Source organism: Equus asinus, chromosome 7 (assembly GCF_041296235.1).
Source record: "Equus asinus isolate D_3611 breed Donkey chromosome 7, EquAss-T2T_v2, whole genome shotgun sequence".
NCBI lineage: Eukaryota > Metazoa > Chordata > Mammalia > Perissodactyla > Equidae > Equus > Equus asinus.
Genome location: NC_091796.1, coordinates 73,538,931 through 73,556,933, shown reverse-complemented (window position 1 = coordinate 73,556,933; position 18,003 = coordinate 73,538,931). Strand labels below are relative to the sequence as shown.

The window sequence follows — 18,003 nt, the reverse complement described above, 5'->3', positions numbered from 1 at the left end:
CTAAATTATCTGTGTTGTTACTTACAACATGTGCAGTGACTCCATTAGAAATTTGTCTGGGGGCTGGCCCTGTGGCCGAGTGGTTAAGTTCACAGGCTCCACTTTGGCGGCCCCGGGCTCACAGGTTAGGATCCTGGGTGCAGACCTACACACTGCTCATCAAGCCATGCTGCGGCAGCATCCCGCATAGAAGAACTAGAAGGACTCACAACTAGGATATACAGCTATGTACTGGGAATTTGGGGAGAAGGAAAAAAAAAGAAATTTGTCTGGCTTTCAAAAAAAACCTATTTCTGTCTACTTCTGAAATTACTTTTTCTTTAGTATATCTTCTGGTTCATTAAAATGTTCAGAAATTATGTAACTTCCTGTGCAGATAAACTTCCTAAAATATAAATAATCCTTCTGACCCCTATTTCCAATAACTCAGATTACAAAATTCCTAAATTTCTTTCCATAGAATTTCAGACTACAGTTTTGAGGTTTCTAAGAAATATTTTTCCCTCCCCATAGAAATATTCCTGACCCATCCCCAGTCCTCAACACACATGTAAGAAAAAACCCTCAAAAAGAAACACCACCTAAGTTGATTTCTCCCCCATCAGTGAACAATTAGAACACTCACCCAAAAATGTCTTATGCATTCTACAATATTTCCCTGAGTAGAACTAAAACTGGAACCATTGAACAATCTTGAGAAGCAGGACCACTCAGACAAAACAGTCCCTGTATAATCCTTTGGTTGAAGCTCCTCCAACTTAGTTAAGAAGCTGACCAACTAAGAGAGGTACTGAGATTTGTAACTGTTTAAAAAGCGTATCTCAATATTTGCACATTCCTTCTGACAATTTGTAGCGCAATCAAAGTGAAATATCAGTGACGTCTCGTTTGTTATAGCTTGAAAGTAAGAACAGGTCATTTCTCCTTACAGAGGTGACCAAAATTGTAAGTTCTCTATTTGATGATAATGATTAAACAGTAATAAGAATAGTTGATATTTATTTAGCACTTAATTTGTGCTGCACATTTTACATACGCAATCTCTTTAATCCTCAGAAGTCCATAAGGTAGACCTCATTTAGGGAAACAGAGAGGTTAAGTAACTTGCCCAAGACCATTCAGCAAGTTACTGGCAAGACTTGCTTGAACACAAGTATGGAGGCTCCAAACTCCATGTCCTTACAAGAAACTTCCTAACGGGAAAATAGATCTAATCTACTCACTTATCCCATGATTCTGTAGAGAAATTTACCAGATCGCATATCGTCTGAGCACTCAACATACAAAGGAATCAACAGATTAACACAGTGACCAAACTAAAAGGGACCTTTGTTAGTTTAAAACCTTGGTTCTCTGCCCTTTCTCCTCTTTAAAACAAATAAATAAGATGACACATGTTTTTTGCCCACTGTTGCAGTTAACTGGCAAACTTGTGTAATAAATTAACAGAACTGGTTGTGCAACAAATGAGGAGCTCAGGGTCTCTAAATTCTAACCCTAGGTATGTCGCTGATTTGAAAGGTGATTCAGGAGCATTTAACTTCAGCTAAATTTGATGTTTAGAGAGCTTTCAGAACACACCATAAATGAAGAATCCATATTTATGAAACCTCAATAATAAACCAATACCAAATATCTAGGTGAAAAGGAAAAAGCACAATTTCAAGCTACTTTGCCCAATTACTGCCAAGGTTCCAAGTGTTCGTAAACATTCACAAAGGATAAACATACAATTGTCCACAGTGATTATCTCTAGGGACAGAGAATGTAGGAATGGAAAGTGAAAATAATGAGGAAGGGCTTTTACTTTTTACTATGTGTGCGTGTTGCGTGTGTGTTTTGGGACTTTTGTAACAACGCAAAAATGTTTTAAAGAAATGCTCAGGCTTAATTTTGATCTGAATCCACGAGCTTGACCTCAGGATTACACATTTCACCCTCTAATGAAGGGGATAATATTAAGGAAACCAACATCCTTCTCTCTGCCTCTCTCCATTCAAATAAAACAAGGTTCGTTTTATAAAGTTTTTACCCACTCCTACCCAAATGTGTCCATTTCATCACAAGCAAGAGAAAAAGTCTTGAAGGACTTCAACCTTCAAGCAGCTCTAAAAGGAAAAGAATATTGGAATCTGGGAAATAAGATTGGGAATGAAACTCCCCTGGACATTCTTCAGGTACCAAAGAGAAACCACCCAGTTAGAAAGAGTTGTTCGGTCCTCGTGGTAAAGAATATGTCATGGGAGCCTGAGTGTGGAAGTGAGGGACGGTGCCACAGAGAGCAGCCTGCTGCCTTCACTACTCACTCCTTCTTCCGAGCCCTGGCTCTCCTCTTGCTCCAAAGAGCTTGAAGAGAACGATAAAAGTGAGAAGTGCTGGGGCCAGCCTGGTGGCACAGGAGTTAAGCACGCACATTTCGCTTCCGCGGCTCGGGGTTCGCCCGTTCAGATCCCGGGTGTGGACATGGCACCGCTTGGCAAGCCATGCTGTGGTAGGCGTCCCACGTATAAAGCAGAGGAAGACGGGCATGGATGTTAGCTCAGGGCCAGTCTTCCTCAGCAAAAAGAGGAGGATTGGCAGCAGATGTTAGCTCAGGGCTAATCTTCCACAAATAAATAAATAATAAAAATTTTAAAACTTAAAAAAAAAATACAGTTCAAACACTTCAGCGTGCAAAACTCCCCAAGACCTAACCACAGAGCATGAGTCCAAACCTCTCGTGCCACATCCTGCCATGAGCCCTCATGCTTTAGTCTGTGCTGTTCTTGAGCCTGCAATCAACTCTCCTCCATTCCCCACGCACGAAAGCCCTGCTCCACATTTTAGACCCAGCTGTACAGCCAGCTCAAATGTCAACGTTTTACAAAACTAGCCCTACCTTCCCCAAGGCTGGTATTAATTACCACTTACTTTATGCCCCCACAGCACGTTGCTTGCACTTCAGTTGGCACTTTTTTCATTCTGGATCATACTAGAGTGATTTGTGTACAAGCCTATCTCCTCCCATTCCTGAAGAAAGGGGTCACGTCTGATCCATTTCTGATTGCCCCCTAAACACCTATCACTTCGCCCCTTGTTCACTGCACGCTTGAACGGAATGTAATAACTAGCCCTTATTACTATGTGCTCTATAGGGTTCCACTATAGGTACTGTAGTGTCTGCTATGTGTATTATCTCAGTAATATTCATAACACTCCTTTAAGGTAGGTCATGTTTTGGCCTCTGCGTTACAGATGAGGAAACTCTCCTCAGAGCAGTTATGGAATTTACCCAAAGCGATACAGCTAGTACATGGCAAAGCCAGGATTTGAACCGAGGTCAGTCTGACTTCAGAAGCTGTGCTCTTAACCACTGCGCTACACCACAGACATTTCTCAAACTCACTTGTTCCTTTAGTCCTTACACACATGGGAGTATTACTCAAGATCGAGACCCCAGTACATTAGATTTTATCCTATCAGCACACGGAGGCCATTTTGGTTCTGCTCTAGTCCAGGGTCACAAACAAACAGATCCACAGTCTCCCACTTATTTTTCTCCTTCCCTACCCTACCCTTAACCACCTGAAAAACGGATCAGAAAAAAAAAAATGATTTGGAAGGTAGGCATAAGAAGAGAACTAAATCTTTCCTTCTCTATGAAACACACATTAATGGTAAGTATATAAGGTTCAACAGGCATATATAACCTGAAAGAATGTGTTGGGTCATTTCAAAACATACTTTTCCTGGTCAAACCGGAAAGCAGCAGCAGTTGCTAAGAAAACACACAGCCATGTGAGACAACACGATGACTCACAAAAGGAGCAAGCTTACCTTCCAGTTCTCAGACACCAGCGCCAACAGGCTTCTAACCAAATCATCGACCTGTGGTTACAAACCGCATTCGGGAGTTTCTTTTCATCCAGCTCAGAAGGAAATAGAATCAGTTCTGGACTAAACACTATTTATAAAATTAATTATTACCCACTTGAGTTGAAGCTGCCTGTAATGAAAAAAGTACACAGACTACAAAGGTAACAGACTTTCATTTAAATGAAGGTCTATTAACAGATGAAAAATTCTTACTCATCAGCATCAAATGAGTGACTACAAAGGATATTCACACAAGAGAACACTAGTAATCTATTTTCTTTGTCAACATACAAGTGTGAAGAATAAAACACACCTTTAACTCTCTTATAAACAGAATTTATAACAGGCATTCCTTTTTTTATTTTATTCTTTCTGAATCACTAACTCAAATTTTTGTACTAAAATTCTATCAACCAATCCCATCATGCATTGGCTCTAACCTGCCATAGTACTAAGAGCTCAGATGCATTTGAGTTGTTGGGGTTTTGTTTCTGTTTTTGTTTTGGAGGCTGGGGGAACAGTCTTGAAAAACTTTATTTATTTTGTTGCAATTTACACTTAAGAAAAAATTACTTCTGAGTAATTAGCATTTTTTTTTTTGAGGAGGAGGATTAGCCCTGAGCTAACATCTGCCGCCAATCCTTCTCATTTTGCTGAGGAAGACTGGCCCTGAGCTCACATCCATGCCCATCTTCCTCTGCTTTATATGTGGGACACCTGCCACAGCATGGCTTGCCAAGCGGTGCCATGTCCACACCCGAGATCCGAACTGGCGAACCCCGAGCCGCCAAATCTGAATGTGCGCACTTAACCACTGTGCAACCCGGCCAGCCCAATTAGCATTTTTAAATGAAAACCAGCTAACTCCTATGGTATGACCCACTAATGAATGTATCACACAGAAGCAGCCAAACAGGAAGATCTTAGTCCTAATGCAACTGGCTTTTCCTCAAGATATCACAACTTGTACTCCAAAGCCAAAGTGGGAGAAAACAGCAGTGCGTCTGTGGATTAATCCTGCCCCCTCTCCAAACACAAACTATCTCAGCCTGAGCTCTACAGAGGTTGTCACTAAGTCTGATGAAATGACTGTGTGCGGCACATCAAACGAGACGATTTTTTAAAAAACATATATTGTTCATCCTTAATTTTTTTCTGGGCCATCTGTAGTTTAAAAACAGATCAAAGCAACCTGGGAGGAAGTTCAATTAAATTAACTGGTGGAATTCCAGACAGGATTCCATCCTTTGAGACAAGGACCTTCTCCATCCCCAAAACCAAATCACAGAAGCCTGTGGTCTGTCAGGGCCACTGGAAATGGGTGAGGGTCCATCCCTAAATTTGAATACCTTTTCTTTCCAAAGGAGACAACATAAACTGCTGAAATGAGTAAGGAAAATTTTTAACTTAAATATATTAAAAATTTGCCTAGAAATTGGCAAAACCTTCTTATAATACCTCCAGTCCCAAAAACCTGCCTTTCAAATTGAAATTTCCCCTTCAAGTATAATATTTCAACTTTGGCAGCACATGAGCATATATTCTTTCTTCCTATTCTGGAATATTATCTATAAGTAAATTGCATATATTGTTATCATGATGATGAGAGTACATAAAATATTTTGATAAAATGTATAAGCTCTTGTAACCAGTATATTTAATTTTAATGAATTTTATGTTGATAGGAATATATGTACATGTGTCTACACTACTGTTTTGCTTCACTTATCTTTTTTCTTTCTTTTTCTTTCTTTCTTTCTTTTTTTTTTTTTTTTTTTGGTGAGGAAGATTGGCCCTGAGCTAATATCCATGGCAATCTTCCCCTATTTTGCATGTGGGACACTGCCACAGCATGGCATGATGTGTAGGTCTATGCCTAGGATCCAAACCCGTGAACCCTAGCCTGCCGAAGTGGAGCATGCAAACCCAACCACTATGCCGCCAGGCCAACCCCCTCATTCATTTTTTTGTATAACTGAATTCTAGATAAACTTTATCTATAATTTAATGTGTAACCATGAAATGGCTATATGTGATTCAGTTTCAAATTCATCTCTAGCATCTTAATAGCTCAAATAATTTCAAATTTATTTATGGGTGAAATGATATGTGTGGAATGTGCTCCAAAATAATCCAGCATGGGGGGATAGGTGAGGGTAAGGTAAAACCAGATTGGCAGGATTTGATAATTATTGACACTGGGTCATGTTTATACAGGGGTTCATTTTACTATTATCTTTCCTTTTGAATACATTTGAAATTTTTCATAACAAAGTTTTTTAAAACCTAATTTACACTTGCTCTAGTGTCTAGCATAACTTGACTATTTTGAATTTCTGTTTTACCCACAGAGCAATTAATGTTTTATGTGACACTTCATTAGTGCCAACACCACCCTTAAAGTCAACAGGATAAAAATCAGATTTCTAAACCATCCTCATAGAATTTAGGAGCTGGAAGAAAAATCTCAGAGATCACCTACTCCTCTACAGCCAGTAGTTCACAATCCTGAGCATGTCAGGATCACCTGCAAGGCTTGTTGAACAGATGCTGGGCCCCACCCTCAAGGTCTCTGATTCAGTAGGTCTGATGCTGCTGGTGCCTGGACCACACTTGCAGAAGCACTGCTCTAAGCTTCCTCTGTGTTGCCCTGTTCATGTCTCACTGTAATGATCATCAGTTACCACACTCGAGTGCATGCTCCTCTGCCTGTGGGCCTTTCTCCTATTAGACAGTTGGCTCTCACAGGGCAACGGACATAAATTTTCACCAACATGCCAGAGTCCAGATTCAGCAAATGTTTACAAAATAAATTCATGTGTTGAATGAATTGAATTTTTCCACTCATTTATAGTTGAGTATTTGTCAATGTATTAACATTCAGAATAGGAGTGCATTTACACACCCAGATGGTGAGGAGGGAGCTGCTCACTGATGACAAACTGCGAACACTGGCCGTACCTACAGGAAGACTAAAAGGCAGCTGGAACCAGAGCAACAAGTGGATGTCCAATTCTAGAGAGATCCAAGAACTGTGTCTCAGACTGGAGTTTTCGATCAAATATGGGCATCGACAAGCAGAAGCTGGAGGCTCACTTTTGTCAGATGTGTCACTTTGACCTGAGGAGCTATAACAGAGTATTTTCATCTCACACATCATCAAAAGAAAGAAATGCATTCAAACTCATCTCTCAAAGTTTCTCAGAGCCTGGTAAATGTCAACACGGGCAGACCGATTCCTTTGCCCCATCCACCTCCTCCTCCTAATGCCGCCCAAGGGCAAGAAAAGCAGCACATCACACTCAGCAGCATCTGTCTGCAGAGTTCTCCAAGTCCAGGAGTTCTGGACGTTGCAATGCCCAGAGCATCCTGACGAATCTTTCTATCACAGCAAGGATCTGCTCAATGACAAGTCAGTGGATTTAGTTTAAGAAAATGAACTATGCTCTGATTTCTGAATTTCACTACTTCTTTAAGGTTTATTCTAACTTGTGAAGTTAGAATATATATTTATACATGTGAATCCAATAACCTCAGTATGTATGATTTCTTTATTTTCATTTAACAATAGTAAAATAAAGAATATAACATGTGTAACTGCATGGGTAAATATATACTTTTTCACATTACTTAGATCCTTTTAAAAAATAATTAACTCCTCAAGCAAAAATAATAATGCAGTGTGGTGTTTATAACAAAAGAAAGTAAAATGTCTCACAATAAAACAAAGGTCAAGAGGAAAGAAATGGAAATACACAATTACAAAGTTTCCATACCATCCATGAAACGGTACAATATTAAACTTGAACGTAAACTGTGCGAAGTTAAAGATGTATACCATAAACCCTAAAGCAACCACTAAAATAACAAAATAAAGAACAAGAGCTGGGGCCAGCCCAGTGGCGCAGTGGTTAAGTTCGCACATTCCACTGCTCGGCAGCCTGGGGTTCGCTGGTTCGGTCCTGGGTGTGGACATGGCACTGCTTGGCACGCCATGCTGTGGTAGGTGTCCCACATATAAAGTAGAGGAAGGTGGGCATGGATGTGAGCTCAGGGCCAGTCTTCCTCAGCGAAAAGAGGAGGATTGGCAGCAGTTAGCTCAGGGCTAATCTTCCGTGGAAATAAATAAATAAATAATAAAAATGAAAAATAAAAAATAAATAAAGTAAAAGAAAAATACACAACTGTGTACTGGGAGGCTTTGGAGAGAAAAAGGAAAAATAAAATCTTTAAAAAAAAAATTGGGGGCGAGCCTGGTGGCACAGCGGTTAAGTTTGCACGTTCCGCTTCAGCAGCCCGGGATTCGCAGGTTCAGATCCCGGGTGTAGACACGGCAACGCTTGGCAATCCATGCTGTGGCAGGTGTCCCACGTATAAAGTAGAGGAAGATGGGCATGGATGTGAGCTCAGGGCCAGTCTTCCTCAGCAAAAAGAGGAGGACTGGCTGCAGATGTTAGCTCAGGGCTAATCTCCCTCAAAAACAAGCAAACGAACAAAATTCAATTAATCCAAATGTAGGCAGGAAAAGAGGAAAAAGGAAACAAAGAACAGATGAGAAAAAACAGAAAACAAATAGCAAGATTATAGATGTAAACCTAACCAAATCAATAATCACTTTAAATATAAATGGTCTAAACACCCCAATTGAAAGGCAAAGACTGTCACATTGTATAAAAAAGCAATATCCTTCAAGGAGGTGGAGCATAACTCTCCATTCCTTAAGTGTGAGCTGCACATAGAGACTTCCTTCCCCAAAAGTACACTACAGAAGGAAAAGAGCAACTTTACAGAGAAGAAGCCTGACAAACTCTACCTCAGCCAGGTGATCAAGGTTAACATGCATAGTGATGTCATGTTGATGGTATGTTCCTTTGACACGGTGTAATGTTCCTTTGACATGGTGTAATGAGAATACACAATCTTTTCAAATGCACAGAACACATTCACCAAAATAAATTATATTCTGAGCCATAAAATAACTTTCAGTAAATGTAAAAGGATTCAAGTCATACAAAGTTGCTCTTTGGCAACAACAGAATTAAACTAGAAACCAAAAACAGAAAGATCTCTGGAAAGTCCACAAATATCTGCAAACTAAATAATGTACTTCTAGGTAACCCAGGGTCAAAGAATAAATCAAAAGGAAAATTAAAAAGCATCTTGGGGCCAGCCCGGTGGCATAGTGGTTAAGTTCGCATGCTCTGTTTGGCAGCCCAGGGTTCACAGGTTCGGATCCCAGGTGTGGACCTACACACCACTCACCAAGCCATGCTGTGATGGCATCTCACATAAAATAAAGGAAGACTGGCACAGATGTTAGTTCAGCAAGCATCTTCCTCAAACAAAAAGAGGAAGATTGGCAACAGATGTTAGCTCAGGGCCAATCTTCCTCACCAAAAAAAAAAAAAAAAAAAGGATCTTGAACTGAATAAAAATGAAATCACATCATATCAAAATTCGTAACATGTCACTAAAGCAAAACTTAAGAGGAAATTTACAGGACAAAACACCTATATCAGAAAAGAAAAAGGTTACAAATCAATGACCTAAAGGAACTAGAATAAGAAAAGCAAATTAAGGGGCCAGCCCCGTGGCCTAGTGGTTAAGTTCAACACACTCCACTTTGGTGGCCTGAATTCAGTTCCTGGGCACAGACTTATACCACTCATCAGTGGCCATGCTGCAGCAGCAACCCACATACAAAAGAGGAAGATTGGCACAGATGCTAGCTCAGGGTGAATCTTCCTCAGCAAAAAAAAAGAAAAAGAAAAAGAAAAGCAAATTAAACCCAAAGGAAGTAGAAGAAAGAAAATAATAAGGATCAGAGTGAAAATCAGTTAAAAAGAAAATAGAAAAACAAGAGAGAATATCAATGAAACAAATAGCTGGTTCATTGAGAAGGTCAATAAAATTGATAAACCTCTAGCCTAGGGTTTCTCAACCTTGGCACAACTGACATTTTGTGTGAAAAATTCTTTGTTGAGAGGATCTCTCCTGTTCATTGTAGGATCTTTAGCAGCATTCTTGGCCTTGACCCACTAGATGCCAATGCCCCCCACCCAAGACACATTGTTTCCAGGTATTATCTCATCTCCAGAAATTGCCAAGTGTTCCCAGTGGCAGTAGGATGAACGTCAACCCATACTTCACACCATAAACAAAACGTAACTCAAAGTAGATGGACCTAAATGTAAAATAAAAAAACTTTATTGTTTTACACTCTATTATAGAGGTTTCCTACAGTGTTATAACCCTTAGGGAAAATATCTTTGTGACCTTGAGTTAGGCAAAGACGTCTTGGGTTCAACACCAAAATATACTCCATGAAAAAATAAATTGATAAATTGAACATCATTAAAATTTAAAACTTCTGATCTTCAAAGATACTGTTAAGAGAATGTAAGACGAGCAACAGACCGAAAGTAAATATGTGCAAATCATGTATCTGATACAGGATTTGTATGCAGAATATATGAAGAACTCTCAAAACTCAATAAGGGGAGCTGGCCGGGTTACACAGTGGTTAGGTTCACACGCTCTGCTTTAGCAGCCCAGGGTTTGCCAGTGCAGATCCCAAGTGCAGACCTATCCACCGCTTATCAAGCCATTCTGTGACAGGCATCCCACATATAAAGTAAAGGAAGATGGGCACAGATGTTAGCTCAGGGCCAGTCTTCCTCAAAAAAAAAAAAAAAAAACCCTCAATAATAAGGAAGCAGCCAACCCAATAAAAAATGTAAAAAGAAATTTCAACAAAGAAGATATGCGAATGGTAAATAAGCACATCATTAGTCATCAGGGAAATGCAAATTAAAACCACAATGAGATACCACTACACATCTAGTAGAATGGCTATGAAAAGCTTGACCATACCAAGTGTTGGCAAGGATGCAGAGCAACTGGAACTCTCATACACTAGTTTGGAAATATAAAATGATATAAACACTCTAGCAAAGTATGGTAGTTTCTTAAAAAACTAAACACATACCTACCATAAGATCCAGCCATTCTACTCCTAGACATTTATCCAGGGGAAACGAAAGCAGACGTCTAAGCAAAGACTGTACATAGTGTTCAAAGCAGCTTTATTTTTAATAGCTAAAATCCGGAAAAAAAACAAATGTCTACCAATAGGTGAATGGATAAATGAACTGGGGTATATCCATACAGTGGAACACCACTCAGCAAGAAAAAGGAATTGACTGCTGATACACACAACAACATGGATGGATCTCAAAATAATTATACTAAGTGAAAGAAGCCAAACAAACAAGAGAACATACTGCATTATTCCATTTATCTAAAGTTCTAAAAACACAAACTAATCCACAGGGTCAGAGCCATCACTGGTTGTCTAGAGGAGGAGGATGCAGGGTGGAGGGAGGGGCCAGAGAACGAAGGTTTCACAGGTCTATACACAAGCCAAAAACTTAGCAAACTTTACACTCTAAATATGTACAGCTTACTATGTGTCAATTACTCAATAGAGTTGTTTTAAAAATTATCACACAAAACCAGAAAGTATGGACAATTTAAGATAACAACAATCAAAAAAGAAGAATAGAACCTGTGATTTCTCGAAGAATTACAGGCTTTAAACATAAGCGATTTTACATTATTCAGACACAATCCCATATTTGGTGAAAGTAGGAAAGGGGGCATATGACACAGGTCATTGGTAGATGTGAAAGCAAGAAAAAAAAGCTAACAGTGAAGCCCTCAAGGTTACTGCATTTAATATTAACATTATTTCTTAATTAAGATATAGCTAATCTGAAATCTTTCATAATAATAAAAAAAGGAAAAACGATTTAGTTCTTTCCAGAGTGGTCTGCCCCATTCCCAGGCAGAATTAGGGCCCCCTCCCCCCATACCCCCCAGGGATGGATCTTTTCTGGCACTGCCACATGGATACAGCAATGGCGTGTCTTCCCAGGACACAAACAGCTCCATCAGCACAGGGACTGTCTTTCGATGTTGGCATGGTGGTCAAATATCAGTGTTTTGGACTCTGAGAGCCTGGATTCCCATCCTGGGCTGTGCCATTCACCTACTGCGTAACCTCAGAAAGTTACTTAATCTCCCTGATGCCCAGTTTTATAAACTATAAAACAGGGCTAACAGGTATACATGAGGATTCAGTGTGAATCTATCCACACCATGGCCTGCATGCTCTGACACCTGATTACCACTCTATCTTCATTTACTTCTCCCTCGAGCTGACAGTGCTCAGCCACAACGACCTTCTCTGAGTTCCAGTGAATCCACACACCACCAGCTCTTTCCTGGCTCAAGGCCTTTGCGCATGCTGTCTCCTCTGCTGATCTTCTACGCCTCTCTCCTCTCCACAACCTCCTACCCCACAACAACAGGGCTGGCTCCTTCCTATCAAAGCCTCAGCTTACATGTCCCCTGGATCCAGAGAGAAGCCTTCTTATATTCACACAGGGCCCCTGGTTATTCTATGTCTCAGCATCCTGTTGTTCCCCTCTCCATCCAACAACATTCATTCAACAAACTTCGTGAGGACCTGCTGTATGCCAGGCACCGTTCCAGATTCTGAGGACACAACAGTGAATACAACAGCTCTGATGGAGTGTACATTCGAGTCGGGGAAGACAAACCACAAATGCGTAAAATGTAGAACGTGTTAGTCAGATGGTCATAAGTGCTATGGAGAAAAAAAAATAAATTGTGAAAGGGGGAATGGGAGTTGCAAGGGTGGTTGTGAGCTTAAATCTGGGGTTTCGTGAAGGCTCACTCAGAATTAACACTGAGCAAAGACGTGAAGGCGGTCAGGGAGAGAACCTTACAGATATGGGGGCTGGGCGAGGGGCACTCCAGGCAGAGGAAACAGCAAGTTCAAAGGCCCTCACACAGCAAGGAAGCTAGTTTGGCTGTAGAAGTCTGAGTAAGAAGAGCGGCAGGTAATCAAAAAGGTGACAGGATTGGGAGTGAGGAGGACCACGGGGCTAAGTCCTGGGGACCACTGTCAGGTCTTCGCCTTTCACCCAGAGGGAGATGGGAAGCCATCGGAGGGTTTGGAACAGAGTGAGGTGATCTGATTCCAAAACCTGTGATTCGTTTGGTAATGTTTTTTACGCTCTGCCTATCTTCCCCACCAGACAAGGGCGTGAACCCTAGCTGTCCTGTGCACAGTTATGTTACAACTCCAGCACCTAGCACAACACGTTGCAGGCACTCACTAAGTACTTACTAGATGAATGTAGTAATCTGTGTAAAGTATTTACTGATACAAAATAAGCATTCTATGCATGGTAACTACTATTATTTGGAACCCCAGAGTCCAGCACAGTGGCTGGCATAAGGTAAGAGCTTGTGTGAGTAAACGAAGGAATGAATAATTTTGTGAAATTATTGTAAACCTATATTTAAAACATGTGATGCATAACGACAAGTGAATCCATTGCTTTTCACCCTTTCCCTTACTTATTAAGACCTGACTGATTCTGTTTTTAAGCTTTACATTAAACTCTCAGGTTACACTACTGAGAACACCCCTACCTAGAATAACCTCATTGTGACTCAGTTCTCTAAGCGTCCTGCGATACCCTGCAAACACAGTTAGCGCTAATGCACTGAAATGCCTGTAAAATTTCTACCCGGGGAAATTCATTCACATGATATGTTTTTTAAATATTTTTAATGTACAAGGCTGAGCTGAATCCAAACTGGTTTGATTTTGATTTTTGCTGAACTCACATAAAACTCATTAACTTAAACATGTGGACAAAGAACTAAGAACTCCCACTTTTTACTTTTTACATCTCCGGAGTCTTCACCAGGAACAAACTTGAGGATTATACCTGTTCCCTTCTCCCTAGGGGTGCTTGGGGGAGGGCGGGGCGGGAGGCGTAATGGCGAGGCTAAGGCAGTTCAATGATTATTTCAGGAAGAGCCCTTGGGAGTCTCAAGAGAGTTTTCCAGAAAGAAAACTAAAGAAAGAGTCATGCATCCAAGTATAAAAACACACCAAATGTCCCATCTCATAAAAGGTGAACACTCTCCCTTGATGTTTACAATGTCTCAGGGGCAGGGCCCCGGGCGGTGAGAGGGCCAGGTGTGGTTCAGGCGTTTCACTGTAAACCCCACCCCTAAAAGTGGTCGCAGCCATCCTAGCACGGTCACATTCTATCTGCAAAGGAGGACTTCGGAGCTGTGGGAACTCCTAGAAAAGCAAAGTTGCTTGAAATCAAACTTTAAAAAAAGAAAAAAAACTGATGCAAAAGCGTTGAGCGGCTAGAAAGAACCTCCAGTTCGGCTCGGACTTGCCGGTGCTTGTACACAATCGTGCCCGCCGGCATCTGGCTCAGACGCTCCCTTCCACTAGGGGAGGGGAAATAATAACTTTCGGAAATAACAGGCGCCCACAAAGGCAAATGTTACAGAGGACTTCTCAACCTCCATCGAATAGGGTGGCTAATGTTGTTTTGAGCAGCACTGATTCCACACAAGTGCCCCAGTCCCCGCTTTATTTTAATAGAAGAAAAATCACCTAAGAAGGAGAAGGTGCTACCGTTAGACCCTCAAGGCAATTTCAGACAACAAAGACCCCAAGCAATCAAAATGGAATTATAATCCGAGCGTCCGAGCGGCCCCACCTCGGAGGCGCTTGGCCGCCGCGCCCGCCGCGGTTCCCCGAGTGCCCGGGCCCGCGGGTCCCCGCGCCCTCTCCAGCCCCGGTGCGCCCCGGCCCGCGGGGTCTCGGGGACCCGGGGCGAGCCCCGCGCCGCCCACGACTCGGTGATCTCCGCGCCACGGCTCTCCGCCTTCTGTCTCACGCGGCGTTCAAAATCTTTCCCGCCCAGGCGTGACGCGAGGACAGAAAACAATCAGCAGACCCCGAGCGCGGGGCCCTGGGCCCGCGGGGGCGGCGGGGGGATCAGGGCCGAGCCCCCGCGCAGCCCCTTTCCCAGCCCGGCGAACCAGCAGGCTGGGGCCCGGAGGTGACACAAAGAAGCCGGAGAGACAAACGCCACCCGCTGGCGCTCGCTCCAATCCCCGGAGCGCCCCGCCCGCTGACAAGTTTGTGGCGCCCTCCACGCACCCCGCTCTCCCCACCCGGGCAAAGTTTCCCGTGGCCGGGCTCGGACCCCAGCCTCAGGTCGGTCCCCTTCTCCCGCCGCCCCCGCCCCGGCTCGGGGACCTTTCCCTCCCTCGCCCTCGCCCCCGTCCCTCCCTCCCGCCCCCACCTCCCCGCCCCAGCCCGCTCTCTCTCCGGGGCGCACTGGGGTGCTGGGGCCCCGCGGCCGCGCTCACCCGCGGCCGGCCCGGCGAGGGGCGAGGGCGCAGGCCGGGGCCGGCCCAGGTCGGCGCCCGGCTTGCCTTGCTCCCGCGATCGCGCCCTCTGCTCGTTCTCCCGCTCGCTTTTTCGGTCCAGCCGAAGGCACAGGGCGCAGCAGAGCGCGCTCCGCTCCTTGGCGCTCGGAAAGCTGCAAACCACGCCCCGCGCCTTCCCCGCCCGCCGCCCGCCGCCGAGTCCCGCGCTCGCCGCTCGGCGGCCACTGTCGAGCCCGCCCGCGAGCGCCGGGGGCGGAGCAGCCCGCCTCCCCCCGCAGGCCCCGCGGCAGCCCAGGGCCGGCAACTTTCCTTCGGTGCTTTGGAACCTCTGAGATGGTCTGAGGAAGATGCTAACTAGAATGCAGGTAAACGACCGGGGGCGGGGGATGGAGGAAACGTCACACACTCCCTCAAAAAAGCTTTTCTGGCAGATTTCAGCGAGAAATTTCTCTAACATTCTTGGACTCCTGGGTGTTGGAAGTCGGGGTAACACAGCGTGTCTGCAAATTAGCTACGAAATCTTGATCCAGTCATTTAACCTTTGTGGACTCTTTGTAAAAAGGAATTCGGATTGGATGGCCTTAAGATCTGGATCAGGATTTCTAATAGCGTGGTCCGGACCTCAGGGTCACCTAGAGGGAAGAGGAGGTGCTTGTTAACAATGCCCATTACTGGGTCCCTCCCTCCCCTTGGACGCGGGGGATGGAGAAGGGCCTCAATCTCATGACACGATGTACATCTTCCAGGTCTGAAACTCAGTGGAAACTGGATCCTTGGGAATGCGTCCTGCAGGTGCCAGTTTGATTTTCCAACAAATTACTCAGTGCTTTTGGACTCAGGATGATGTCAGTTGGCTCCCACTTACCTCCTGCGCTGCTATTACATTATTACTAAAGCACTCGAGGTCCTAGATGAAAGGTATTGTATCAGCTCATTATTATTACATAAAGAAGCAGTGACTTTAAAGTGTTTCTCTATTGAGTTTGTATGGCAATCAAATTTAACTTCTTAAAAGTTCAAGTTCATATATATTGTGTGGCTACAGACTCTTTCCTGGATTACTTAGTTAAGTTCGGTGCTTATGACCCAGACTAAAGGGTAAGGAGCAGAGATTATTAGAGATTTGATAAAGCATTCAGATAATATACATTAAAGGAAAAAATTGGTTGTAAATTGTACCCACAATTTGGAACAGTTATTTCAAAAACTTGTATGTCTGTGCCAGAATGTTTCAGATGAGTTGTTTGAAATGCACATTTTATTGACAGTCAATAACTCAACTCTTCACGAAACTGCACATTACCTATGTACACCTCTTTTTTTTTTTTTTTTTTTTTGCTTTTTCTCCCCAAATCCCCCCAGTACATAGCTGTGTATTTTTAGTTGTGGGTCCTTTCTAGTTGTGGCATGTGGGACGCCGCCTCAACGTGGCCTGATGAGCCGTGCCATGTCCACACCCAGGATCCGAACCCGGGAAACCCTGGGCCACTGAGAAGGAGCACACGAACTTAACCACTCGGCCACGGGCAGCCCCTACCCATCATTTCTTGTGTTCCAAGGTAATTGTTCCAGTAATATCTCTTCTCTTCTTGGTCTACCTAGGTTCGTGTTATTTATTATTAATGGTTTGGGTACAACAAAGGTCTATAAAGCAAGAAGATCCTTCTGGTCCTGGTGTGTCTTTTCACAGCACTGTTTTGCCTGATACAATACATGGAAATCACAGAGCCTGTTTTGGGGAGAGCTTGGGCTCCAGGGTTCTCAGAGCTGTCTCCAAAGCGTTGTCTGCTATTTTCCTTCTTTGTTCTATTCATTCTACTCATTTCCATTTTACCTTGGTTGCTTCCTTTACAGTAAATGCTGCAAAATCATCATGGCAACAGTCGCTGGAGAAAATGTTATAAATAATTTTTTAATTATTGTTCCCTTGTAGGCATCTATGCTACAAGTCTTCAAAGTTAAAGGACTGTTGTTTCATGTTGTGTCTAGTGCACCTAAGAGAGTCTGGAATAAAATGTCTGAAAATGTTTTCAAATGTCCCCAGTTAGAGCCTTCTAATTACCTGTAGTGTTTCCTAGCCATGTCAGTTTGGACATGAAATTAATACCTACTTTTAAATCAGCAAATCTGACTAATGGGAAGAGCACAGGAACAGATCCTCTTCACTTTGAAATGAAAATAAAATGTAATACTAAGCCAAACAGAGACACACCTGATTCTTTTGAAACACGACCCTGGGCATGTAAATGGATGGCTGCTATGCTTGCATCTCTGACTACGGGGTAAGGGTTGCCATGAAGCCAGCCGTGCCCACATTCTCTCATGCACGAAAACACAGCCATAGTCCAGTAAGATCGCATGAAGTCATGTTATGCCTCTTCGCTATTATTTACATCAGGGCTCTATATTTATAGCAAAGTATCCGTTCACCTCGACAGCCCACCTGAGAGACTTAGCCAGCTCCAATTGTGGTAAACACAAGTTTTGCAAATTGATCAAACTGAAAGCACATCTGTGACTTGGTACACAAGCGTGCTGTGGCATATGGTGAGAGCCACTGAAGCAGACATTCAATACATACTGGCATGTTGTTCTGAGCAGGACAAAAAACATGGTCTGAGGCACTCAAGCGAGTTGGACATCCTCATGCCACTGAAGGAACTAAACTCAGCACTCTTGAACATAGGCTGCAACTCCTCTCTGTCACAGCTTGGATTTCTCTGAACTAGAGTTGTTTACATTCCTGTATCCCACACTAGACTGTGAGTTCCTTGTCTTTGCATGCAGAGTACCTAAATAAGAATGGCAAGGAATTTTATCCTGGGAGTAAATTCTAGTCTTGTGCTC

General features: G+C 43.1%; 1 protein-coding gene and 1 long non-coding RNA gene across 10 annotated transcripts in view; one reads left to right on the top strand and one right to left on the bottom strand.

The window, feature by feature from the left end:
• SYNE2 (spectrin repeat containing nuclear envelope protein 2) overlaps nt 1-15,391 on the bottom strand; it is a 298,118-nt gene extending 282,727 nt beyond the window's left edge. For 5 of the 9 annotated variants that reach the window (XM_070513754.1, XM_070513759.1, XM_070513760.1 and 2 more), the window contains exon 1: nt 15,136-15,359. The gene's annotated coding sequence lies outside the window, so the exon portion shown is untranslated. Of the gene's footprint in view, nt 1-3,816; nt 3,946-15,135 lie in introns of those variants that run through there. The other 4 variants (XM_070513755.1, XM_070513756.1, XM_070513758.1 and 1 more) reach the window with 4 other exon arrangements.
• LOC106839168 (uncharacterized) lies at nt 15,257-17,354 on the top strand. Its single transcript, XR_001400040.3, has 4 exons — nt 15,257-15,521; nt 15,903-16,074; nt 16,519-16,715; nt 17,011-17,354. It is a non-coding gene; the product is annotated as an uncharacterized lncRNA (long non-coding RNA).
• Nucleotides 17,355-18,003: the final 649 nt, after the last annotated feature.